This window comes from Herpailurus yagouaroundi, unplaced genomic scaffold (genome assembly GCF_014898765.1).
Source record: "Herpailurus yagouaroundi ecotype Mexico unplaced genomic scaffold, PumYag 67641, whole genome shotgun sequence".
Classification (NCBI taxonomy): domain Eukaryota; kingdom Metazoa; phylum Chordata; class Mammalia; order Carnivora; family Felidae; genus Herpailurus; species Herpailurus yagouaroundi.
Window position 1 is genome coordinate 4,547,526 of NW_024420442.1, and position 27,073 is coordinate 4,574,598.

Consider the following 27,073-nt stretch of genomic DNA (forward strand, 5'->3'; position numbering starts at 1 on the left):
TTTTGGGAAGTCAGGGACTGTGTTTATTGTTCTTGTTCAGCGATGCTTCCCCTGCATCTGGCCTCTAATGATCCTGCCATTTCTGTCTTAAATTGTCTGAAAGGGCTTCAAGATGAAGCTCACCAGAAAGAAGACAATCCTGTGAGTTGTCAGTTATGAACATGCATTGAATCCTTAGGATAGTGCAAAAAACAGTTTTGTACTTTTTCCAGTTGTTCAACCAAATGGTTCTAAGTGAGATGAATGCTCCAAGAGTCCATTCTTTCCCTAATGAACCTCCAGCTTCCATTTCCATTGCTTTTTCTCTTCCCCACAGTTCTGGCTCGCTCGCTCTCTCTCTCTCTCTCTCTCTCCCTCTCTCTCTCTAGCAATCAATGCCTTGGACTTTAATTTGGGACTTTTTTCTAAGGAAGACTGGAGATGCCTTCTCTGAACAGTTGATTAGTTAAAGTTGGGAACAGGCTGAAATCTTTTCACTTACTTCCGAGTGCCGCATCTCTATGACAGATATTTTTCTTGTTAATATTGCTTGCTTGTTATTTTGCTAAAATTGCCAATCACAACAAAAGATGACAATAAGAATGAAGGTGGGGGGGTAAGGGGTGAAGAATTCTGCTCTGCCAGTTCTAGGAGGTGCTCAGTAAATATTTCTTGAGTGAAAGAATGAGTAGTATGGTAGTAAGGATGCGCTGCCTTTTTTTTTCTGTGCGTGTACGTGTGCATGTACTTGTGCACACGCATTTCAAGTACTCTTCAACATGTACACAGTATATTAGAAATAGCCTAAATGTTTTATACGTTAAAACTTGAAATGTAAAGAAAGGCATTTTAAGTGGGGCTTTCGACCATCCAGTTACCACCTCACAGGTGTGAACTGACTCTGAAAATGATCTTCCACCCTTGCCTCAGGGTCTCCAAACTGCACCATCCTTTGGGCTGAGGCCTCAGAGCATTTGAATTATGGCCCAGAATTTGATGCAAATCTTTTCACATGTGGCTTTGGGGGAGTGGGATGCTCTTGAATTCCTTTAGGTGGTTCATTACCTGGGATACTGTCTTATTCAGTAGAGTCCCTTGAGCTAGAGAAGGAAAATATCTAGAGGGTGAGGTTCACCTGAAGGTGGGAATTGGGGTGTTTTACCAGCACAAGAACGGTGGGTGGTCCTGGCTACATAATTCTGTCTGTGAAGTTCTCTCTTGGCTTGATGTAGCTACCTAATCTCTGTCCATTTTTAATAGTTTTAGCATCTTGTAATTCTACCTTTCTTATACTCTTTTTGCATCATCACCTGTTTGCCCCTTTCAGTTATGGGGTAGCTTTCTGAGTCGCTTTGTTGTTTTTGAGCCATCCCGTGGGAAGTAGTGAAACAAAACCAAAAGGAAGTAGGTAGCGTTTGGTGTGTGAAGCTCTCCTCACCAGCCCCAGGGACACCTGAATTGAAGCCAAACAAGTAACCGTTCTTCTGACTGACATCAGGACCTGTGCTCAATCCCTAATCTGCAGCTCTATCCATCTTGTGTTTGGTCTCTCCTGTTTCAGTGTCTTTCCAAGGACTTGTTGCGGGGACAGCTTTGTGTGGGGGATGGTGAGGAGATGCATCGCTCCTTCCTTACCCTCTCGAGCTCTGCGCTGGAGAGCCTGCTGCCGTTGTTCGCCCAAGTTGTTGCAAATGGAGTGCCTTCTTCCTAGCTTCTCTAAATCCCACTGTTTTGTTGTTGTTGTTTTGTTTTGTTTTTAAGATTTAGCTCAAATCCTGCCATCTCTGTGAAGCCTTCTGTGATTTCCCACAAGTGGTCTACTTGTTTTGATCTCTTGACCTGACTGACTGGATTTGAATCCAAACTTCTTCATTATAAGGAGTGTGACTTTGGACACGTTACTTAACCTCTCTGTGCCTCAGTTTCCTCCCCTGTCCAGTGAGAATGATAATTGTGTCTACTTCATCAAGTTGGCTGTTGTGAGGATTAAATAGGTATACATATTTAATACACTGAATGGTGCTTGGTACCAAGAATAGTTCCTGCTCAGTAATTATTAGATATTTTTCTTATTATGTGCAGTGTGGCTTACAGCGTGCACTTATTTTTTCTTTATTTGGGTTTTTATGCCTGCATTTTATCTCCTTAAGTGAACTTGGGGTAATGTAACAGTGGAAAAAAGTATGGATTCTGGATGCAGAATGCCTGAGTTCGAGTCCTAACTCTGCTTTCTGATCTTGTAGACGTTACTTAACCTGTGTGACTATTGGTTTTACTGTTGTATAATGGGGATGATCACACCAACCTACTGCAGGGTCTTTGTGAGGATTAGATAGTGCGTAGAGGGAACCAGATACAGTAGATGCTCCTAAATGGAAATGGTATTGTTACACTTTTTAGTATTCTTTGTTCCTAGGCCCAGATTAAGCTCTCATTACATGTTTGCTAGATGGTCTGGAAGAAAAATATTCTGCTTTGTCAGGCATCTGTCTTTTGCATTATTCACAAACAGAGTGAGCAGAAAACGAGAACTGCATCTTTGAGCCCTTAAAGTTAACTCCAGGGTCAGTATTTTCTCTATCATGTTGTCACTTTTTGTTATGTTAGGCCTAGTCATGATGATGATGATGGTGATGATGATGATGAAGGAGAAGAAACAAAGAAAGAAAGAAAGAAAGAAAGAAAGAAAGAAAGAAAGAAAGAAAGAATAAACAGAAGGAAGAAGAAGAGTAGCTACCATGTGTATTTTCTAACTATTTGCAGTGTATGTGCTAAATTCTTCATACAAATTATCCCTAGTTGTGTTTCTTGTCCTGCTACATTCTCTCCCTGACTGATATAAGCCATACTCTTGGCTTCAGATACAATCTATGTCCTGATGACTACTGCACTCCTATCATTATTCCAGACTTCTTGTGAGCTCTAGACCCATCTATGTAACAAAAACTTGACATTGGCATTTGGATATTCCAGAGGCAACTGAAACCAACAGTTTTCAAAACCTGACTGTCTCTATGGTTTTCCCCATATCAATCCCATTCTGGTTTTCTTCTACGTATCCTGTCAACATGCATGGTGCCTGCCCACCTAACGATTCCCTTGCACTTCACATTCAGAACCTTGGCAAATTCTGATAGTTCTTCTTCTGAAACATATATTAAATCTACTTCTTTCCTTCTTCAATAACACTGCCATAGTGGAAGCCATCATTATTTTTGTGTGTGTGTGAATTATAATAGCTTCCTCACTGGGGTCACCTCTTCCATACTTGACACCCTCCAATCTGTGTCTTCACCTTGCTCAGGTATTTCCTTTCTACTTTTTACATTGAAGTATGATGTACATACAGTGCTATGTACAAGGTGCACTAATATTAAGTGCTAGATGAACTTTTCCATATATAGATACTCCTGTAACTATCCCTGAAATCAAGATGTGTATATTTCCAGCACCCCTGAAGGCTTCTTTGAGTGCCCTCTCAGTGGTAACTTCTATTCAGCAGTCGTATTTTTAGAAGTGATTATTTGGAGGGGAAGAAAAAATAAAACAAATATTTAACTCTAGTTAATGATAGCCATGTTAAAGTATTTAGCGGGAAGTATATTGATGACTGCAATTTCTTCTGAAATGCATATGAAAAGAAGATTGGCTGGGTGCATAGGGAGCCTAGATGGATACATATATCATGGAGCTAATGCCAATCAGAGGCTCTTAGTGGTAGGATTCAGGTGTTCACTGTAACATTCTTTAAAACTTCTGTATGTTTGAAAATTCTTATTCTAAAATGCTGGAAAAAGGGGATCTTTGGAAAAACACAAAATGATCTTGTATTACCAAAAACTCTTCGGTGACTTCCAATTGTACTTGATATAAAATATAAAATCTTCAATATGTCCCCAAAAGCTCAACATTGCTTCTCCCGGACTTTGTACTTTCTTCCTTCTCCACTCCATCCCCCCTCACTGTGATTAAGCCATGCTTGCCTTTTTTCCATTTCCACTTGTATTCAATGTTGAGTGAGTGAATAGAAATTTTAATAGACAAGCAGCGCCCAACAATAAGGCAGCCTGGGGAAGGGATACTTTTTCAGAAAGACAGTAGTATTGGCACAAAAACAGATACTCAGGGGCACCTGGGTGGTTCAGTTGAATAAGCATCTGTCCTCGGCTCAGGTCATGATCTCATGGTTTGTGGGTTCGAGCCCCACGTCAGGCTCTGTGCTGGCAGCTCAGAACCTGGAGCCCACTTCGGATTCTGTGTCTCCCTCTCTGTCTCTCTGTCCCTCTCCTGCTCATACTCTGTCTCTCTCTCTCTCTCAAAAATAAATAAACATTTAAAAAATTTTAAAAAGACAGAAAAAAAACAAGTAATGTTTAAAAAAAAAACAAAAAACCAGACACTGAGATCAGTGGAACAGAATAGAGAACCCAGAAATGGACCCACAAATATATGGCCAACTAATCTTTGACAAAGCAGGAAAGAATATCCGATGGAATAAAGACAGTCTCTTGAGCAAGTGGTGCTGTGAAAACTGGACAGCAACATGCAGAAAAATGAACCTGGACTTTCTTACACCATACACAAAAATAAACTCAAAATGGACGAAAGACCTCAATGTAAGACAGAAAGCCATCAAAATCCTTGAGGAGAAAGCAGGCAAAAACCTCTTTGAGCTTGGCCACAGCAACTTCTTATTCAACACGTCTTCCGAGACAAAGGAAACAAAAACAAAAATGACCTACTGGGACCTCATGAAAATAAAAAGCTTCTGCACAGTGAAGGAAACAATCAGCACAACTAAAAGGCAACCAACAGAATGGGAGAAGATATTTGCAAATGACATATCAGATAAAGGGTTAGTATCCAAAATCTATAAAGAACTTATCAAACTCAAAATCCAAAAACAAATAATCCAGTGAAGAAATGGGCAAAAGACATGAATAGACACTTCTCCAAAGAAGACATCCAGAAGTCCAACCAACACATGAAAAAATGCTCCACATCACTCATCATCAGGGAAATATAAATCAAAACCACAATGAGATACCACCTCACACCTGTCAGAATGGCTAACATTAACAACTCAGGCAACAATAGATGTTGGCGAGGATGTGGAGAAAGAGATCTCTTTTGCATTGTTGGTGGGAATGCAAGCTGGTGCAGCCACTCTGGAAAACAGTATGGAGGGTCCTCAAAAAATTAAAAATAGAACTACCCTACGAGCCAGCAATTGCACTACTAGGCATTTATCCACGGGATACAGGTGTGCTGTTTCGAAGGGGCACATGCACCCCCATGTTTATAGCAGCACTATCGACAATAGCCAAAGTATGGAAAGAGCCCAAATGTCCATCAATGGATGAATGGATAAAGAAGATGTGGTATATATGTATGTGTGTGTGTGTGTGTGTGTGTATGTACATGTATACACACACACACACACACAATGGAGTACATACATACATATACATATACATATATATGTATACATACACAATGGAGTATTACTTGGCAATCCAAAAGAATGAAATCTTGCCATTTGCAACTCTGTGGATGGAACTAGAGGGTATTATGCTAAGTGAAATTAGTCCGAGAAAGACAAATATCATATGACTTCACTCATATGAGGACTTTAAGATACAAAACATGAACATAAGGGAAGCAAAAATAATATAAAAACAGGGAGGGGGACAAAACATAAGAGACTCTTAAATATGGAGAACGGAGAGTTATTGGAGGGATTGTGGCAGGGGGAGATGGGCTAAATGGGTAAAGGACATTAAGGAATCTACCCCTGAAGTCATTTTTGGACTATATGCTAACTAATTTGGATGTAAATTAAAAAAATTAAATTAAAAATGAAATAAAATAAAATGAAAAAAAAAAAAAGAGTTTGTTCCGACCCTGCCTCCTCTGTGAAGTATGCCCTGCTGCCCATCCACAGGAAGTGATCTTTCCCTCCCATAAACTGCCAGGACATTGAAGTGAAAAAAGAAAGAAGAAATACAGTAGTATTCTTTGTGTTAAAGGTGGGCCAGAGGCCTAGTTTCTAGTTTTTAATAACATTCAACCACCAATTGCTATTGCCCTTCTGTAAGCATGAAGTCAGTTTATCGATCGGAGGGGACACTATCATCTCCCCCTTGTGATTGTAAGTTCCATGGAGTCAGAAAAAGCTTTTTTGTCTGATGTATGGGCAGCACCTAGCACAATCTCAGAGAGCCATGAAATAGACATTCCATAAACATTTGTTGAATGAAACAATGATATCATTAAATTGGTACAGCAGCTTTCTGGGGCATCCATTTGACTCCTATTTTGAGATAAGGGAACTTAAGCTCATGAAGGTGAAATAACTTACTCAAGCCTACACAGTTAGTAGTAGAAGCTCTAGGATTCAGTCCCAGGTTGGTCTGGTTTCAAGGCCCAGTGTCCTCTGTGCTTTCCTGGCTTCCCTAATGCAATCCTTATACTCTTTTGGGGGAAGTTGCCCTGAGAGTGCAAAGGGCAGGTCCTCAGAGGGCAAAGGAGAGAGGAAAGGGTGGCTATTTAGGGATCACAGAAGTGCTGGATAGTTGTCTACTGTGGTGATTTCCTCTCATAAACTCCTTTCTAGTGGTTGCTGGAAGCTGCAATTTGGAACCAACACCTGGAAGTGAGCAGCGCCCCTGCTGAGCCAGCACTCCTCCCTAAATTGGTGATTCATTTTGGTTAATCACCTTAGTTATACTCATTAGTTTCCTTTTCATTAAGCAAAATGTAATAACTGCCATTTTAGCTGATGTGGGGTTAGGGTTGAATAAAACACTACAATGAGAAAATTGCCAGCATAAATGAAAAAAACATCTTCCCTAATCAAACCAGCTTGGGACACTCTTACAAAGCGAGGAGATCCTAGGTAGTCTCTGCAACCTGACTTTCCACTGGCCATTGGACCAAAGCACTCCTGGGCCCCATCCCTAGGTGGAGTAGGTAGCTGCTTATGTGCTGTGAAGTGAGGGGGGCGGTTAACAGCCCTTGATAATCATCAATCTCCCCGCTTAGATATGCCACAGGATTTGAAACCTGCATTGAAGTCATTGCTTCAGGTTGAGACACCTAAGGCCTCTATTAAAGTTTAAATATACCCTCCAATAGCGGCCACCCCATGTCACTAGTAGCCATTATCCTCTTAATTTATTGGCTCTTGCTCTGTTTCCTTTGTTGTCTGTCCTCCTCAGCTTTTCCCAGGTGAGCCAACAAATCTCCAGAACTACAGATTGCATCATTCTTCCTGAGCCAGTCCTGAATGAGAAAAGAAATAATAATCACAATTATGAACATTTAATGAGTGCTTACTGTGTGTTAAGTACCATGTTACGTACTTTACATATACTATGTCAGTTTAATTTTTATAATAATCCAATGAAATGTTTTTGCCATGCTTGTTTTCTGGAGGGTCAAACAGAGGCACAGAGAAGTTCAGCAACTTACCTAAGGTTACACAGCATAGACAAGCTAGAGTTTTAAACCAGATGGTTTGATCTCAGAACCCACAGTCTTAACTGCCTTGCAGTACTGCATTTACAGCCTCAGCCTGACCATTCATTATCTCCAGACCTAGTGTACTTGTGAACTCTGAACCCGTGCGTGGTCATCGTGGTCATGGGCTTCAGAATTGGCCTAGTAGAAGGCAAGGTTACGTAACCAAGCAGTTGTGTTATGGTTTTCTAAGCAACTCTTATAATGACAACGTTTCTTGAGGAGTTATTCTTCGCCAAGCACCACACTATGTCCATTCTTTGTATTAACTCATCTGGAGACATTAGTTTCAGAGGTCCTGTCTAGATCCCCATCTTGTCATCCACATTACCCAGGAATATCTAGGCTAGGTTCCCATTAGGAGCACTGACTCAGTTAACTAGGGCTCTAGTGCCCTAAAAATTCTTGCCAGTACCTTTTTGGGGGGTTAGATCCTGTTCCCTTTTGGTTAGCTGCTGGTTTAGGGACTTGTTATATATGGAAGAATTGGTTACAACCTGACTACTGACTGTCAGTCTTTGATGTGTTTGGCTATTTCTCGGATTCCTAACTGATACAGAATGTTTTCTGGTTTTGAACAGAAAATATCATAGCCTTTGGGAGACTGAGCTACCTTCTCTAATCTAGCCTGTGGAATTAGTTTCTCAGTTTCTATCTAGACTAGTCCCATCATCTTTCCAATTAACAAAGGTGACTTCTTGGCAAGGTTCCAGCATGCCTTGGGTCAAAGCCTCCTTGAGTTATGACAATGGTCATTCAAGCGTAAGACAACACCTTAAACTGTTTTTGATGGAATGTTAAATTTCTTGTAAGCTCTTTAGTGGAAGTCAGAAAAGGATTCAGAAGCCAAATGAATCATGTGAAAGTTACATTTCTCTTTATACTGTTACATTCTGTTTTAACTCTTTATTGAGTTATGATTGACAAAATTGTATGTCCAGCTATTGCCTTTTGAAAGTACCTTGGTAGGGTACTCTCCTCCATTTGACATCCATCTATAAACCATCACTAGCCACATTTCTCCCCCTCAGCTTGACTCACAGAAGGATTCTTTAACATACTTATGTAAAGGCACAAATGAGCATGGAGCCTGCTTAAGATTCCCCCTCTCCTCCCTCTCTGTCTCAAAAAAAAAAATAAATAAATAAATAAAAAACTTGCTATAAAAAAAGGTGGCACATAAAACCGTTATATTTGAATTGACTGAGGTAAAATATATGATTTTACTTTATAATAGACAAGGTAGTGCTCCTAAGCCATTCTTTTTAAAATATGTGCTCTATATCTTTTCATGATTTACACATAGCTGGGATGTCTTGCATAGGTCTAGCCATACTCTTATGCCCAGACCATTTATTTTCCTTTGTTGGGGATTGGGAAAGGATAGGCTCTGATAAGTGATGGAGAATAGGTATCTAGTTCACATGTGGATTACACTCCTAACCTTGGCATGATGAGCTTTATGCCTTAATTTACTGACTTTACCATCAGGTTTACATGCTTACTTATATGTGCAAATACATTCTTTTCACTCCACTCCTCCATCTTGAATTTATAAGGGCATTTTGGTTCACGTGCAAAAACTACCTCTATGCAGGTGCCAAGAGCTCTGAGGCCAAAAATCATGAAGTGCGCCACCTTAAAATGTGAAGTGTTGTAGACTTTTGATATAAAGGTGTTTAGGTATACAAAAGGAGTATATTTTGTTTTGTGATTTTCAGGACAAAAACCCCAACGCACATTAAATAAAAAATTGAGATTTTGTGAAGTTAGAAAGACAGATAAAAGAAAGTACTAGCTTATTGTTGGGCAGGATTTGTTTAGCATGCCATAACTCAGCAATACCAAGGGATCAGGATTGTATTTCATTGTGTACATGGGCTGGTTTGTTCAGATGAGCCCCAAGTTCACTCTAGACGCTCAGTGGGGGTTTTCCTGCACAGTTCTGTGGGTGAGCAAATTGTACTTGACGTGCTAAGGCTGTTTCTAGGTCAGTGTTTCTTAACGTGTGTTCTAAATGGCCACTAGCAGAACTGTGTAGGGCATTTGTTGAACATGAAAATTTCTGGGACCTATTCCAAACTTAAGGAGTCAGACTCTCTGGGTGTGGGGTCCAGACCTCTGCATATTTAACAGATGCTTCTATTCTGATAACCACTGCTCAACACTTGGAATGCTTTTAGCCTTATTCTTACCTGTGAATCGCTTGCCCATCTTTCAAGGCCCATTTCAAAGGGTATCTCCTCATTGAAGTCACCTCAGTACACTCCTCTCATTCCCAACAGAGAAGTTGGCTATGGAATGAGGAACATGGGGCTATAAGAACTGAGGTGCGGGAAAGAGGAGAATTGACAGGGGATAGCTTGGATGGAGTTGGGAGGCAGACTCTTGAGTTTTGTAGGGAGATTTTGCCCCAGGTTTTGCATGTGTGTGTACAACTACATTGGAGAGAAGCTGGCTAAACCACAGAGAAAGTAATAGCAAGCCGGATTGGTCAGAACATTACATTCGAGTTCCATAGCAACCCTTTTTGAGGAGGAGGCTTGGTGGCCATATCAGGACAAGGAAGTAGGAGGAAAAAAGAGCCAAAATGCCCAGTTGACAGAAGCCTGAAGAGTAGGGAGGGATGAAATTATTTTAAGAACTTCACAAAATACTTGCAGGAAACTTATTAAATATATTACTTGCACATGTATATGGCATTTCTTGAATGTATATATCCTGGGCTTCAGTATTTGTCACTGTTTTCTCAACCATCATTTGTGAAATATAGCTGGTGTCACAGGGAGGTCTGAGAGAATGTTGGATGGTAAAGAGAGGTTCTCATATTTTGCGGAAGTAGCTAGAAACTATTAACTTTGTGTCTGAGTCAATCAGGCTGCTATAACACCGTACCATAGGCTAGGTGGCTTATAAACAATAGAAATTTATTCCTCACTGTCAAACATTAGGGTACCAACATGGTTAGGTTCTTGGCTGAGGCCCAGCTTCCTGGTTTGCAGATGGCTGTCTTATTGTAGTGTTCTCACATAGTGGGAGGGTTGAGGGAACTCTAACCTCATGAACTAATCTCCTTCCACAGAGACCTATCTTCTAATACCATCATATCGTCAGTTAGGAGTTCAACGTACACGTTTTGTGATGGACACAAACAGTCCACAAGACATACTTATGAGGTAAGACAGTGTACAAATTGTTTGAGAAAGTCTCCTGAAAAGAAAGCCAATCAATCCTGGTTAGTTATCTGTTGAAATCTGAAGTTCTCATGATGTAAAAGGTCCATCTCAGCAGGACTGGGCTTGGCCTTGGTGGCAGTGGAAGTGGTGTGTTTCCCCCTCCAGTGTCACCCCTTGGAGACCACTCTTTGTCTTCTGTTTCTGCTTGCCTTCCCATATACCTCTTACCTAGGGCACCCGGCAGTGCCTGCCACCCCATCAGATGGGAGACTGTCCTCTTTCTTGTTGCCAGACAGTCTGTGGTGTGCGGATGAGTCATTTGAGCTGCAGCTTGTACTCTTTTCCTACTGATTTGCTGTCATGCTAAATGAGGTACCTGGCATCCATGAACATTAGGCCCATCTCCCAACAGTTCTAAGGAGAGAGACAGAAAAGAAATGACAAAAGGTCACATATTGGTAAAAATAATGTTGGATGTCACAGCACTCAGTGCTTTGAAGTATAAGAGCTCTTACATTTTTCAAAAGCCGGTTTAATGATCTTCCTCATTTTAGGAAGCAAAAGCATCTAATTAAAAGGATTTGGCAAGGATAAACTGTCATCTACAAGTAAACTGCTTTGTGACATGCAGTGATCTGGTTGCCTTGAGCTCTCAAATTCCCTGAGTGTGAACACAATAAATAGTTCTAGTTTTGGGAAGCAGAGTAGATACAAAACTTTTGATGCTCTTAGCCACCACCAGACTTCCCATGTGATCATGTAATGACAGAACTCTTTATCTTCGAAAGCCCTCATTTCATACTTGGGGAGACTGAGGCCTAAAGAGGCATTGAATCATGAAATCTCAATGTTTCAAGGCCTCCTAATCTAGTCAAGGAACTGGCTCAAGTTACCTGATTACCTGATTACCAGATGAAGCAGGACTATATTCCGAGAGAATGTATCATCGTGGTTACTTTTAAAGCATGGCACTTACTATGTTCTAAGCACTGTTCTAAACTTTTTTACCAATACTAAATTATTTCATCTTTAGAACACCCTCATGAGGCAGGTAATACTATTTCCAGCTCCATTTTACAAATATGAAATGGAGTCACAGAGAATATGTAGTTTTCCCATTGTTATCCAGCTACTAAATGTTTTTTTTCTTTTATTTTTAGTCTAAATCTCAGGGAAGATGATCAGAAATCATACCTGTAAATTTCTTAGCATGGAATTCAGATGAGTAGAAGCTGTCAATATTTTTATTACATGTCATACTGGGAAGAAACACATTCTGAAGTTATAGATATCCGAGTTTCAATTCAGGCTTTCCAGGAATTGCTTATGTGATCTCTTAAGAGCCTCACTTTCCTCATCTGTGAAATGAGTATGATAATATTTCACAGGGCTGTTGTGAATTTGAAATGAAATCATCTTTGTTAAGTATCTAATGCAATATCTGGCACATTACAGGTGCTGTATTACTTTTCTGTTGCTGTTGTAACAAGTTATCATGTTTGTAGCTTAAAGAACACAAATTTATTATTTTACATTTCTAGAAACCAGATGTCTGGAATGAGTCAGATTGGGCTAAAATCAAAGTGTCAACAGGGCTGTTTCCTTATGGAAGCTCCAGGGATGCATCTTCCAGTTTCCAGTAGCTGTCTACCTTCCTTGGCTTGTGGCCATATCACTTTAACTTCTGCTTCAGTGGTCACATTGCTTTCTCCTCTTCTCTGTGGTAGTATCTCCCTCTGTGTCCTTTTTCTAAGGATGCGTGTGATGGCATTTAAGTCCCAACTGGATTATTCGGGATAATCTCATTTTATGATCCTTAACTTAATCACATCTGCGGTGTCCCTTTTGCCATATAAGGGTAGCATTGACAGGTTCCGTGGATTAACACCCACATATCTGTTTCTTCTCAGTACAGGGATGTTTCCTTTAAATTTTTTTTAATGTTCATTTATTTTTGACAGAAAGAGAGACAGAGCATGAGTGTGGGAGGGGCAGAGAGAGAGGGACACACAGAATCCGAAAAAGGCTCCAGGCTTCCAAGCTGTCAGCATAGAGCCCGACGCGGGGTCGAAATCACAGACCATGAGATCATGACCTGAGCTGAAGTTAGACGCTCAACTGACTGAGCCACCCAGGCGCCCCCAGGGATGTTTCCTTTATATTTCTCTTCCTCGTTTTGAACTTCCCCATGGCCAGTGTCTGAAGAATTGAGATATAATAATGAAACTAAAATCGACCTGCATTTCAACACTATACACCAAAATTCTAAACAAATCAGTGATAAAATATTCCTCCCAACTGGGCAGACTTCTCTGACTGCATCTCCCACTTTTGGTATATCACTGCTCAGGACTGACTGCCTGGAATCTGGTTCTGGAATCCAGTTCTGGAATCCAGAGATAAGGAGTGATTTGGTACAGGACTTTATCCTCTCCTCTGCTTACCTCACCACCATTTCTTGTACCCACGTTATCTCCTATCTGTTCATATGATGTCATCTTGCCCCTTGTCTGAGGGTCCTGAAAGCTGATGTGAGGATAACCAGTGGGTGTTTTGGATAATGTGCCTCACTACATTGGACAGTAGTCCCTCGATCTCCCTACAAAGGTCCTGACAAGTAAGAGATGGGGGGAACGGATTCAGAGCTTCGCATGGCCTTTCATTTAGAAGAGAAGAAATTATTCTTTATTGTTAGAAAAACAGGCAAAGACCTGGGGGTATGTAAAGTACTGTTAGGACAAATTGAAAATGAAAATATCCTTACAATATGAAGGTATGATGCAAGGAAGACCTGCAGTCCCTCTGTGGTCTTTACACCTAGAGCTGGAATCCAGGTTGTAAAAGGGAGTTCTAGAACCAGAGACTATGTGAAAGGTGCAAGAACCTCCAAGACCTTTCTGACTCATAAAGCCAGCATGTTACATTTTACGTTTATGGTGTTTGAGGCCCAGAAAGGGGAAAAGACCTCTGTGAAGTTGCACAACAAGCCAGGAGCAGAAGGTCTTTTCTCACATTCTAAGAGGCAGATCCCAATTTGTGCAAGGACCGCCCCCCCCCATTCATGTATACACACACACTCACTCACACCCTCACAGTAATACATGCTGGTTTCCTACCCCTTGTCCTTTAATTGATTTTTAATATTACTCTCCAATGACATGAAAACCATATTTTACTAGCTTTTTTTTTGAGGGAGAGAGAGAGAGAGCACATGCAAGCACACACACACATGCGTGGGATTAAGGGCAGAGGGAGAAAGAGAGAATCCGAAGTAGGATCCATGCCCAGTGTTAGGCCCCGCTCGATAGCACAACCATGAGATCATGAGCTGAGCTAAATGAAGAGTCGGATGCTTAACCGACTGAGCACTCAGCCGCCCCTCAGACATCCTTTTTTTTTTTAATATGAAATTTATTGTCAAATTGGTTTCCATACAACATCCAGTGCTCATCCCAACAGGTGCCCTCCTCAAAGCCCATCACCCACTTTCCACTCCCTCCCACCCCCCATCAACCCTCAGTTTATTCTCAGTTTTTAAGAGTCACTTATGGTTTGCCCCCCTCCCTCTCTAACCTTTTATTTTCCTTCCCCTCCCCCATGGTCTTCTGTGAAGTTTCTCAGGATCCACATAGGAGTGAAAACATATGGTATCTGCCTTTCTCTGTATGACTTATTTCACTTAGCATAAGACTCTCCAGTTCCATTCACGTTGCTACAAAAGGCCAGATTTCATTCTTTGTCGTTGCCACACAGTATTCCATTGTGTATATAAACCATTCACAAAAATAAACTCATAATGGAATACTACGTGGCAATCAGACATCCTTTTAAAAAAGCCTTTCGTCAGACCCAATTGCACAGAATAAATATATGTCAATACATTCCTGTACCTGGAAGGACTATTCAGTGTTCATATCAGCTTGCTGATAGCCCCCTTAATACCAGCTTTGGGGATGAAGGAAAGCAGACTGCTTTCTCCCAGGACCTGTTAATTTAAGCACATGGCACACCACTGGGTATTTGTACCACAGAGCTGCTGCCTCATGAGCATAGTGGGTAATCACCGTTCCTGACCATCCCACTACATTTAGAGGAAAATAGTTACTGTCGTGCTCAACATAACTGTAGTGGGGGTCTTTGAGATAGCAGTTGGAGAAGGCAGTTAGCAGTTCTAGGTTCAGTTGGGCTCTGGATGGTGCCTTCTGTCTTTTTGCCCATTCTTCATCTCTGTCGTCACAGCCTAGCCTTGCCTGTGTGGTAACCATTGTTGCCCTAATTTGTTGCCCGATTCCTTGGCCTTTGATTGCCTTGCCTTTAGGGCTGATTTTCTCGTGGTTGTGGCCTGACCTCCCAAGCTCTCAAGGTTGTAGGTCTCACGGTCTTCCAGACTTGCTTCAATGAGAGCCACTCTACTTATGTTTCACAGTCTGAGGTGCTATGTCATTTTTGTTTTCAGGTTGGGGTGAGGGAAAGTGCATATTTCCCTGCTACAGAAAAAAGATCTTCTTGAATGTCATTGCCCTACGGGGTGTGCAAGGGACCTTAACTGATTCTGTTTTAAGTGTGTGGAAGAGCCTCAAATGTTTGCAGCGTATTTAATATTTTTGATGTGGTTTCTGTCAAAACACTTATGCTTAGCGGGTGAATTTCCAGGAGCATTTGTGAATAATGAAGGTCTGGTTCCTTGAGGGTCCATAGGCCAACGATTTAAGCATTTTGAAATTATTTTGCTTCATGGCTTTTACAAGTATCCTGAACTAGTATGGGGTGTAAGTATTAGGTTAGGCAGAAACCAGTACTAAGATCAGGTACATTTGTGAAAGCCAAGCCACTTGACTTGCTGACGGTTTATCTCTGCTTCTGCTATATTACTTAGAAGTTATAAAGTAGCATTAATACAGAGAAAGTTGATAATGGTGGTGTCAGAAATGATCAAATAACACAATAAATAAATGACAATAAGAACATTAAAGTTTATGAGCTAATGGAGATTGAACATAGGCTTTCAACACTGAAGCCTCTTTGTGTTTGAAGACGAGATTAGGTATAATTGTTTTGTTCTTTAAAAATGATATTCTTTAAACACCAGAAGTTTTTTCAGCGTATTTGCTTAGGAGAAGTATATGGAAATTGAACACTAATTCTCAGACATGCTTGGAGTAGACGATGGGTGGTGTAGGAGGCAAGATGGCAGAGGGGGAAGAAAGATGTTGTTTAAGGCTTTGTGAGCAATTCAGTCTTAAAAGAAATTTGCATTGCATAAAACGTTTTCCGCAATACATAGCATGCAGTAGTATATCTACTTTATAGATCAACTATGTATTATTTTGGCCAATGAGCTGGTGGGAATAGCTGAAAAACGTAAACCGTCAAGCTAAGGAAATTAAATTCTTTGCATGTGTCTGAATTTATATTGCGATTTTAAAAATGATTCCACCTTTACAGCTTTGAAGTAGACAAAAAATTTCTCTGCTAATCTGTATTGATGATTTTCAAAATGGCAAAGCTTTGGAGGTAAAGATAATAAGTGGCACTGATTGGAACACCTTGGGGCCTTGCATTCGTTAAAATTTTTGAATAATAGAATATATTGAAAACACTGAAATTCTGTTACTATTGGTATACTTAATGATATCATTTATTCCGTTACTTATTTAGCAACTATTAAACATGTACATGCCAGGCATTGCTTACAGTGCTGGGAATATAGCAGTGAATAGAACAGACAAGACACTACCATCATCAAACTTGATTTCCACTGGAGGGAGAAAGAAGAAAATAATTTTGATGTAATAATTATTAGAAATAGTAAGCAGTATAACTCCATAGGGTTCCTTCGTGGAGCTGTCTTACTGAGTAGCTAATGATGTATTATTTTCATGTCTGTTATTGGCAAACAGTGGACTACTTCTAAAATGATTGAAATTGTTAGAAGTATAAGTATGCTCCTTGCAATTTTGTCTCCATTATTATTTAGCATACTAAACTTTCTTTTCTAGATGATCACAAATTTTGTGTTATATGGCCTAAATGAATGAGGTTCTCTTACTGACTAATCTGTAGATGTATATTTGTCTTTTGTCTCATGGTATCTTAAGGTGAAATCTTAACACTTGAACTTGGCATTAAATGAAATGTCAATAGTGTTAAAGCATTTAAGGTAGTTTCTTTAGATTGCTAAAGAAATAAAAATAAAAGCAAACGTGGGTTAGGCAAGGCTTTAGAAGATGTGTATTATGGCTGTGATCAAAAGAGATAAAAATTTATTGCTTATGTTGCTTTTTTTTTTTTTTTTTTTAAGCAGGCTCCATGCCTAACGTGGGGTTTGAATTCAGGACCCTGAGATCAAGAGTCACATGCTCTACTGACTGAGCCAGCCAGGCATCCCACTTATGTTGCCTTTTCATCCTATAGCAGAAGAGAATGCCTTTCTCTATGTAGAAATTGAATTTTAAAATCTTTATTTTAAAATCATTTATTCCTTTGGAATTGAATGAGCATGCACTGTTCGCAAAGCAGGAGGGGTGTGTGTGTGTGTGTGTGTGTGTGTGTGTGTGTGTGTGTGTGTGATAGTGGGTAAGAGAACAGAAGGAGTGAGCAAGGGAAGGAAGAAGAAAGCGTGAGTTGAGTCAGTTTTCAGTGTAGTTGAGTACATATGCACAGGTAAATAGCAATAAAATATAAAAATGGTAAATTCCCTGTAAAAAAATTTAAAAGAAAATTCCATGCGGAGCGCCTGGGTGGCTCAGTTGGTTGAGCGTCCAAATTCGGCTCGGGTCATGATCTCACAGCTCGTGGGTTCAAGTCCCGTGTCAGGCTCTGTGCTGACAGCTCAGAGCCTGGAGCCTGCTTCAGATTCTGTGTCTCACTCTCTCTCTCTGCCCCTCCCCTGGTCTCTCTCTCCCTCAAAAATAAATAAAGATTAAACAGAATTTTTTAAAGAAAATTCTATGCGAGTCTGGCAGGGAGTTGTCATTTCTGCCTAATGGTAACTGGAGAAAGTTTCATGCAAGAGGATGCCTGGGTTTTCTTATCTTTTCTTTGATGTCTTATTAAATTGAGATGAGGAGCTTGTATATCATAATTATTTTTGAATTTTGTTTATTTTAAGTGGGCTCCACACCCAATGTGAATCTCAAACCCATGACCCCAAGATTGAGTTCCATGCTCTACTGACTGAGCCAGCCAGGCACCCCCTGTATATTTTAATTTGATGGGCACGAAATGTCTACCTGCACAAAAATGTATCCCTTCCTGACCTTGCTATAGGACCTCAAATTGCCATTTTTTGAATTCTTTGGAAGTTTATATTATAGCCCAATTGTGGTTAGATGGAGGTAAGAACATCCAAAGCCGTTTTCCTCCATTAATATCTTTGGGTTTATTTCTGAAATAAACCATAATGAGAAAATTTCTGAGCAAGTAGGACACAGAAGTGGGAGGGTCTCCTTGTTGGCTTGGTGGGAAAGAAAGGGAGTCAGGAATAGTCTGGAATGGTATCCTAGGAGAAGGGTCTTGGCCCGTATAGACAGATGACTATATAAATTATTTGGGTACTTGGTGCTGAGGAGTGCTGAAAGACAAAAGGAAAGCTTAGAACTTTGCCTGAATAGGTAGTTTTGTTGTTGTTGTTTTCCTGAATGATGGTTTTCCAGGGTTACCTATTTCAGTGGATGGCAACTTCATCCATCTGCTATTACAAATGAGGAACCTAATGGAAGGTGTAGACTGGATCCTGTTCTGCCCTTCCTTCTCTTTCTGTTGCTCTGCTCTGTTTGCTATGAGAGAAGACACATATTGGAAGCCTAGGACATAGGTGAAAACAGCTACAGTCTTTTTGAAGATATTCTAATGGGAAGCTAGAAGTCAATGTTGCATATGAGAAAATATGAGAGTGAAGAAGGTTCTTTGACAGGGTAGTCCTATAGCTCCAAATTACTGCAGTAAACCTTACATATACTCATGAGCTCCCACCAGTTGGTGATTGTAAGAAAGAGGTTCAGGGTTTCCAGAGGATCATTTTTTTTCACTTTTCTTTCCGAAGGTGTCTGGAATGACTGTTAACAATTGAGAGTTCAAAACCTATCTGTCTGTCTATCTAGTATCTATGTATCTATCTATGTATCTATGTATCTATCTATCAAACACAGGGGAGGAGCAGAGAGAGAGGAAGAGAGAGAATCCCAAGCAGGCTCCACACCCAGTGTGAGGCTCAGACTCATGAACTTTGAGATCATCACCTGAGCCAAAATCAAGAGTCAGATGCTCAATTGACTAAGCCCCCAGGTGCCCCAACAATTGAGAGTTTAGGAACTAAAATGTTTTTGTTTAAGTCTTGCTCTAAGATAGTACCTTTCTTTTGAGTATATGTCTTGTTACTTTAGTGAAGTGATATTTTGAAGAAGAAAAACGATAGAGAATACATATACTAAATGAACTTTGAATAAGTTTTCCATGCTTAGGGTGAGATTATTCATCAAGTCAACACAAACCAGTCACCAAAGTATATCTGATGGCAGTGACACACATTATAAGCATAGTGCTAAACAGTGAATAGAATAGCTGGTGAAGCTAATCTTGCAACCCATTGACATGGAGTTTTAGACAAAGTCATGACGCCTATAGTGAAATTTACTTGTTAGAAGGAACAATCTTCTGAAATGCAAGTGAATTATCTGTGGATGCAATTTAAATAACCCTGTATCAGTGTTCTATTCATATTTGCACAGCTGTAGATTTCTGTGGGATTGTTGAAGATGAATTGGAATTGCAGAGTATATCTAAGCCCCTAGAAATCTACACTGGGTAGTACCTATGAGAACAAATTGTTGATATTTTCAAACTAAAGTCTAGCCTTTGATTAAAAATACACACACACATATGTAACAAAAACAAATATACAGTTACACGATTTTATAGCAACAGTAACAGCATCAATAGTATCTGTGCTGGATACTATTCTAAATGCTTTAGATGTATCATCTCACTTCATTCACACGTCCCTTTGATGTATGACCATGATTAGCTCCATTATAAGGGTGAGGAAACTGAGAAACATTAATAGTACCAACTCAAATTTCATGGACTCTTGTTTCTTGACTCCTACAAGACCTCCAGCTCCTTGCAAAGCCTATAACCCCATCTTGCTCTTTCTTATCTCTGTCTGTCATTTCTACATGTCCAGATACAACTTGCAGACCCACACAGTTTGTGTTGTGTGCCTCTGCTGGGCACTTCTCCTTCTGTACTGCCTTCTACCTGCCTCTGGTTTCCCCTGGGCACTGCTGTTACTGTGTTAGGTGCTGTAGTGTGCTGTGTGTGTGGAGATGCAGTGGTACTGGGTACTGGTACTCTGCACACTTTCTAGCCGCACTCCATCGCTGCTGCATTACCACGTGGGAGAAATGTCTGTCTCCTGCTGGGTGCCTACACTCTCCCCTTGGACACTCTTGCTGCTAGTCTGGATGCCCCCTCTGGTCATTCAAAGCACTGATGTTGGCACAGGTAAGCAGTTCTTTGTGGCAAAGACACCCCTCTTTCACTCTGTCCCGTAGAGTTAGAGGACTTCCAGAGCTGTGTGCCCATCTCCCAATGTGTTAGAGCTTTTTGTGGAAACAGCATTTCGCAACTTTTACACCCAATTTTCTCTCTCTTCTTGGAACGCATATGTATCCGTGGGTCTAGGCCAAGGACAGATTTGAGTGATAGTCCTGTGTTAAATGTGGAATAACCATGCCACTCAAGTCACTCAGGCTTTGTTGTATGGTCTTTTTTTTTTTTTTTTTTTTTGTCTTCTTCCATCTATGTGTCTCTTTCTGTAGGATGAAGTTTCTCTCAGATGCCTCTTTTTTGAAAATTTTGTTTTTATTTTATTTTTGAGAGAGAGAGAGACAGAGTGCTAGTGGGGGGAGGGGCAGAGAGAGAAGGAGACACAGAATCCGAAGCAGGCTCCAGGCTCCGAGCTGTCAGCATAGCTGATGTGGGGCAGTTCAATGTGGGGCTCGAACTCACAGACGGTGAGATCATGACCCCAGACACCCAACCGACTGAGCCACCCAGGCGCCCCTCAGATGCCTCTTTATCCCCTAAGCCCATCCTACCATATTTGTTCAAGGATTTCTTAATGACAGTCATGGCAGTAGTTGAGGTTCAAGCTCGGCTCACTTTCATGGGGAAGAGGACACCCACTGGACCCTCTTCAAGGAGTCAGTTATCAACAAAGATAAATCCTGACTAGAATCTGATTTTCCTTATTTAAAAATAACGTGGTTCAAGCTGATGAATTAACCAATAGGAGCTGTCACAAACTGTTTTTAAAATACGTTTTTACATTTCAAGCTAAAAGAACGCCCATCAGTACCCAAACTCTCAATTGCTTTCTCTCTTTGGATTTGTGCTTCACATTATTATTATTTCCTTTATGGATTCTGTCAGCAAATTAATAAGATAATGTGGCCCAGAGAAATAGCTTTTTATCAAAATTAGGCAGCTTTGCAAAAGACACACTTTCATCTGGATGTATTTTCAAAATGCAGGGCTGCAAAGAAAACTCACCCTGTTGTTGAGATCAAACCTTTTATTACCTCGTGATTGAGTGTTGGTAATGCTGGAATTTACAGAAAAACATGCATTAGAGAATTTCTAGTGGTTTCACAGAGGTTATTTCAGTTATATTCTGAGCCTTAACATTTTTTATGGGAAGGTTTGAGAATTTGGGGTCAGATTTGAGTGATTTAGACTAACACTCATGGGTTGAGCTTCTGACTATGTTGCTAAACCAAAACTAATGTAATCAAATAGAGGATTTTTCCATTGCGGCCCAGAACAGTTTCCAAAGTTGACAAATGGGATAAATTTGGAAGAAACAAAGTTTATCAGGTAATATCCATAGTACAAGCCAATTGCAAAGCTTACTAATAAAAAATACTGATATTGCAGCTGTAAACTAAATGTAGCTGAAATGCTGAGATCATTTCTTGTGTAGAAAGGAAGTCATATTTTCCTCTGATTCTATGAGCATTTATTACTCACTTTCTAGGAGTTAGGCACTGTACTAGATGCTTACACTATCTTAATAAGATGTTACTTATAAATGTCTATGATCCTAAACGCCACTTCCATAAGTTCCTCTCAGTATTCATTTTTTTTATATTTTAGAGAGAGAGAGAGAGAGAGAGAGAGAGAGAGAGAGAGAGAATGAATCCTAAGCATGCTCCACATTCAGCATGGAGCCCAACATGGGGCTCGATTCCATGACCCTGGTACCATGACCTGAGCGTAAATCAAGAGTTGGGCATTCAACTGACTGAGACACCCAGGTGCCCCCCTCTCAGTATTCATATAGATTTTAATTGTTTTTATTGAAAATAGCTCAGTAATTTTAAAATATATTATAGAAAATTAGAAAATATAGTCAAACAATATTTTTCTTTCTTTAAAAAAATTTTTTTAATGTTTAGTTATTTTTGAGAGAGAGAGAGAGAGAGAAACAGAGCACAAGAGGGGAAGGGGCAGAGACAGAGGGAGACACAGAATCTGAAGCAGGCTCCTGGCTCTGAGCTGTCAGCGCAGAGCCTGACGCAGGGCTTGAACTCACAAACTGTGAGATCATGACCTGAGCTGAAGTCAGATGTTTAACTGACTGAGCCACCCAGGCACCCCAAGCAACATTTTTCTAAAAATCACTCATAACTCCGTTGACCAGAAATTGCCGTTGTATCATCCACATGAACATCATTCCAAGCCTTTTTCTATGTCTATACTTCCGTTTTATAGGGGTATCATTCTAAAATAGTTTCTTTCTTTCCCACTTTTCCTTATTCTTAAGTGTAGTATGCTCATTATTATTTAACTTCATCATGATTACTTAAACTCAGGATTATAAATATCAATTATTTTCTTCTTTTAGCCTAAGATTGCTATATGAAGTCTTCATTCTGGATATCTAGAGGCAGCCAAGAGGCTGCTTTTAATCTAAGGAGTGCTTCAGGAGTCAATGAAATCAATACCAAAAATAGAGGAAGTGTACACATGTTTAGTGATTGTTGTGAATCACCTATGTACTGTCACCTGCAGAAATGCTCTTCATGTCTCATTCTTGGTAGAGTATTTTTGAAGAATACTTCAGTCTCAAGGATGATTATTACTATATTTATTTGAATAGGTGATATGAGACAAAATTGTGGCCTTAGGTTTAGCTTTTGTGACTATTATTCAGGCTAGTTGATTGCTTATAGATTATGAATTCAAGTGTATTAGAAAATATATCAAAATTATCTCTCCAGAGGTGTTTCTCACCTTCCACTTCAATGGTATAAAAATGACCCATTAGAATGTCTTCCTGGTTATAGGGTATTAAAGGTCACTGTGGAAATGAAACAGTGTTATGTGAGAAGGGAGGTACAATGAACTACCATCATCCAAAAACACCTGAGTTTGAATAAGAAATGGAATGTGGCAAATAATATGGTGCCGGTATAGAGTGGTTGAATGATAATTTGTTACTTGAATGTTGAATGGAAGTTTACACAGCTTCAGTGGAAATGGCTCAGAAAGTAGTACAGAAGAACATCAAGTAGAAATAATGGTTCCTCTGCTGGTCTCCATTGATGGAGTGTTCACTGGCCACAGCCTATGGAATGATAACTATCCCAAGTAGAATATATGAGAAAAAATGTGTTGTAACTTTTGCTACTTTGCAAAAGTCACTTAGATTGGAGATTGAATTCTTTTTTTTTTTTTTTTGTTTTAAATTTTTTTTTTCAACGTTTATTTATTTTTGGGACAGAGAGACAGAGCATGAATGGGGGAGGAGCAGAGAGAGAGGGAGACACAGAATCGGAAACAGGCTCCAGGCTCTGAGCCATCAGCCCAGAGCCTGATGCGGGGCTCGAACTCACGGACCACGAGATCGTGACCTGGCTGAAGTCGGACGCTTAACCGACTGCGCCACCCAGGCGCCCCGAGATTGAATTCTTTAATCCAATTTGAGTTGAATATTTTACCTAGGATGACTAAACGAGAACTAAGTATCCTTAAGGGAAAGAAGAGATACCAAGTTTTCTAGATTGGGATACATTTATAGGCAGGATCAGCAAGACAATTTTCACCTAAGGTTATAACACAATAGTTATTGGAATGGGGTAACAAGCCTGTTTCATAGTTGACTTTATCTATGGTTGGAGCTTTAGATCAAGAGTTTTCTTGTCTACTTTCATTACACTCTACTTGTGGGAAAATCACTCTGGAGTAAATAGAGTATAAATGTGACCTGAAGTGTAAAGTTAGACCGCCTGGTTTGGGAGCTAGCATCTACCCATTGCAGAGTCTTGAAAAGACAAGAAACAAGAGGAAAGAAATTGGGCTCCTGTGGTATCATCGTGGCCAGGAGTCAGGAGATCATCCTGAGTAGTGCTCTGCCCAGAAAGGAGAAAAGTTAAGGCAGCTCAAGAGGAAGAATGTGGAAAGGGCACCAAAGGATAAGACTGCTTCTGTGTTACTTTACCATGGCTGGCAGGGTATTCTTAGACCCATGAGCTATAGGAAGGGTAGGAGTTTCAGGATATAGCATTGGGTTTGCTTCTACTTTCTCTTCTCATGTCTTGGATTTTATTCTATCTTCTCTCTATTCCCCTTTGTATAGACCAGAACATTTTGTAATAGTTTTGAATGATGAAAATAGGCTGTAAGTGTTAAAAAAAAAATGCCAGGAAGTCAAAACTCAGTTTAGAATTTACCTTCGTGCCTTCAAATTTTCATTTTATGAGTAGATATTTTAGTTCTGGAAATTCAAATTACATCATGGATGTCAGGGAAAACCAAATAAAGGTAAACCAATACACTTTAATATATGCTTAAATTTAATGTATTCATTTTTTATTTTAGAAACATATTTAAAAATGTGTGGTTCTTGTCTTTGGTGAGAGAGAAGTTGAAAATAATCTATGCATTCCAGGAAGCATCCGATTTTAATTAAAAATGCCAGGCTAATTTGTCTCCCTCCCAGAGCTACCGATATTTTGCCTTTGGGCTGTTGTGTAGACTTGTCTGCCATTTGTCTGAATATAAATAACTCTCATTTTCACACTTGTCTTTTCTTGCAGTTTGTCAAAATGGTTGCTTATAGCGGTAAATTAATTTCATATCTGGAGAGCAGTATATATATAGAGAGAGAAAGCACGAGTAAGTGTGAGAAAGCTTGCATACAATTTCTCAACAAAAGACTATTTTATCTGTTATGTGAAAACAAGCAAACATATTGTCTTGGGGGTCCCCAAGATCACCCTTACATTGGATGATTTGCTGGAAGGACTCACAGAACTTAGAAAAGCTGTAATTATCATTATGGTTCATTACAGTGAAGGGATACAGATAAAAATTAGCAAAGGAGGGACCCCTGGGTGGCTCAGTCACTTAAGTGTCTGACTCTTGGTTTCAGCTCAGGTCATGATGTTGTGGTTTCATGAGTTCGAGCACTGTGTCTGGCTCTGCACTGACAGTGTGAAGCCTGCTTGGGATTCTCTGTCTCCCTCTCTCTTTGCCCCCCCCCCCCACTTGCTCTCTCTCTCTCAAAATAAATAAAAGAAAAAAAAACCAAAACTAGTAAAGAAAAAAGATGCTTAGGGTAGTATCCAGGAAAAACTGGGCACAGGCTTCCAGTCATCCTCTCCCAGTGGAGTCCCACAGACTGCATTTAATTCTTTCTTCAACAATGTGTGATGACATTTGAAAAGTGTTGTCAAATAGGAAAGATTCTTGGAACCTTGGTGGCCAGGATTTTATTAGGAGTCAGTCACATAAGCATTGAGTTCCACGTTACTGACCTTAGCTGGGTCTCCAGCACCACCCTCCTCCCCTCAGATCTAACTGATATGGTGTTGCCTAGGGCCCCAGATAACAAAAAGAAGTGTTCAAGATAAATCACAGTGTTAGCATATTGTGTCTGGTGTGGAACAAGGACCTAGCTTTACAAAGATACTGTCTCAGAAAGTATGTTCCACGTGTTTGGAGGTAATCTCCCAGAAGGCTATCAAGGGTCATCCTGAAGACTTTTGGACTGTGCAGCATTTGGATAACCTAGGCCTGATGAGTTAGCTCTTTAATGCATGGTCACGGTGTGAAATACAGAGGCTTCTCACATAGTTCTGAATGCTGACTTCTTTCTTTGCGAAAAATGTCAGGGCGGTATGGTTCCTTCCTCCTCAAAATGTTGAAGGCAAGCAGACAATGTTGACTTATCTCAAAGGGGCCTCTTACACTGTGGTGTAGGAATTCTAAGTGGAGGTGAGTTGTGGGGTGGACTAACTGGCATTGTGGAGGCCAATACTGGACCCCGGATTTGTGTAGTGACTAGTACCTTCAGTCTGTTGTGTGTTCTGGTTGTTTCTAGAGGCCCCTTGTGACAGTTGCAAATATTTCCTGTAAGGGGAAAGGCAACCTGGTTAACAGTTCTTCTGCTTCATCAATTTCTTGATCATGTTATACAGCATGTAATCTAGCAGAGAAGAAACGATAAAGATTTGATAGATGGAAACATTTTTATTGGGAAAAAGTAAGAACAAAGGTCTTGGGCACAAAGTGCTAAAAGTGGTAATCTAGTGACCATCTATGGGGATCCCTGAGAATCAAGGCAACATTGTGATGATAGGGTACATGGGGAATTTTTAATCAGTATGAATCCAATGTGATGATCTGTTTCTCTGACTTCCCAGAATTTTTGGAGGGTAAGCCTTTCTGGTATGATAGGTTTTTAGGCTCTTATGTTAACATGTTAACCTTACATGATGTCAATCATTTAGAAGAATATAATGGATATACAGGATATACGGGTGTCCGTGGCTGCTATGTGAGACTTGTTACCCATGGTAACAAGATTAGTTCCAGATTTCACCTATAGGTAGAACAGGAATGGATACAGTGCTGAGAATTTAAAGGAACATGGCAATTTGATTGCTGAAAGGTGAACGGGAGTGCAAGGCAACATACCTGGTCTCATTCAACATAGACCAGGTTTAGTGAGATGACCAGCATACTTTTCTGTTATGAATGTATCATTTTATATTTAGATAGTCTGAATTGCCTAGAAAATACAAATTTGTAACTCAAATGGTTTTTAGAACTAAACTGAATCCTGTGTGATTTGGAACCTAAATGTATAATAGGGCTCATTTAAGGAGCATTGGGTAAACACAGAATTGAATACACTTGGGCCTTGATTATTAATAGTGATGTCTGAATGTGTTTAATAAACAGAGAATTTCCTAAGAAGAACTTATTGAAACAGTGAGGTATACTAATACATTTTTAGAGCGGGTCAGAATTGACAATTCAGTCTTTTTGTTGGTCTTGGTTCCATATGGAATATATAATTTTTTTGTGTGTTTCAGATCCTGCTAAGT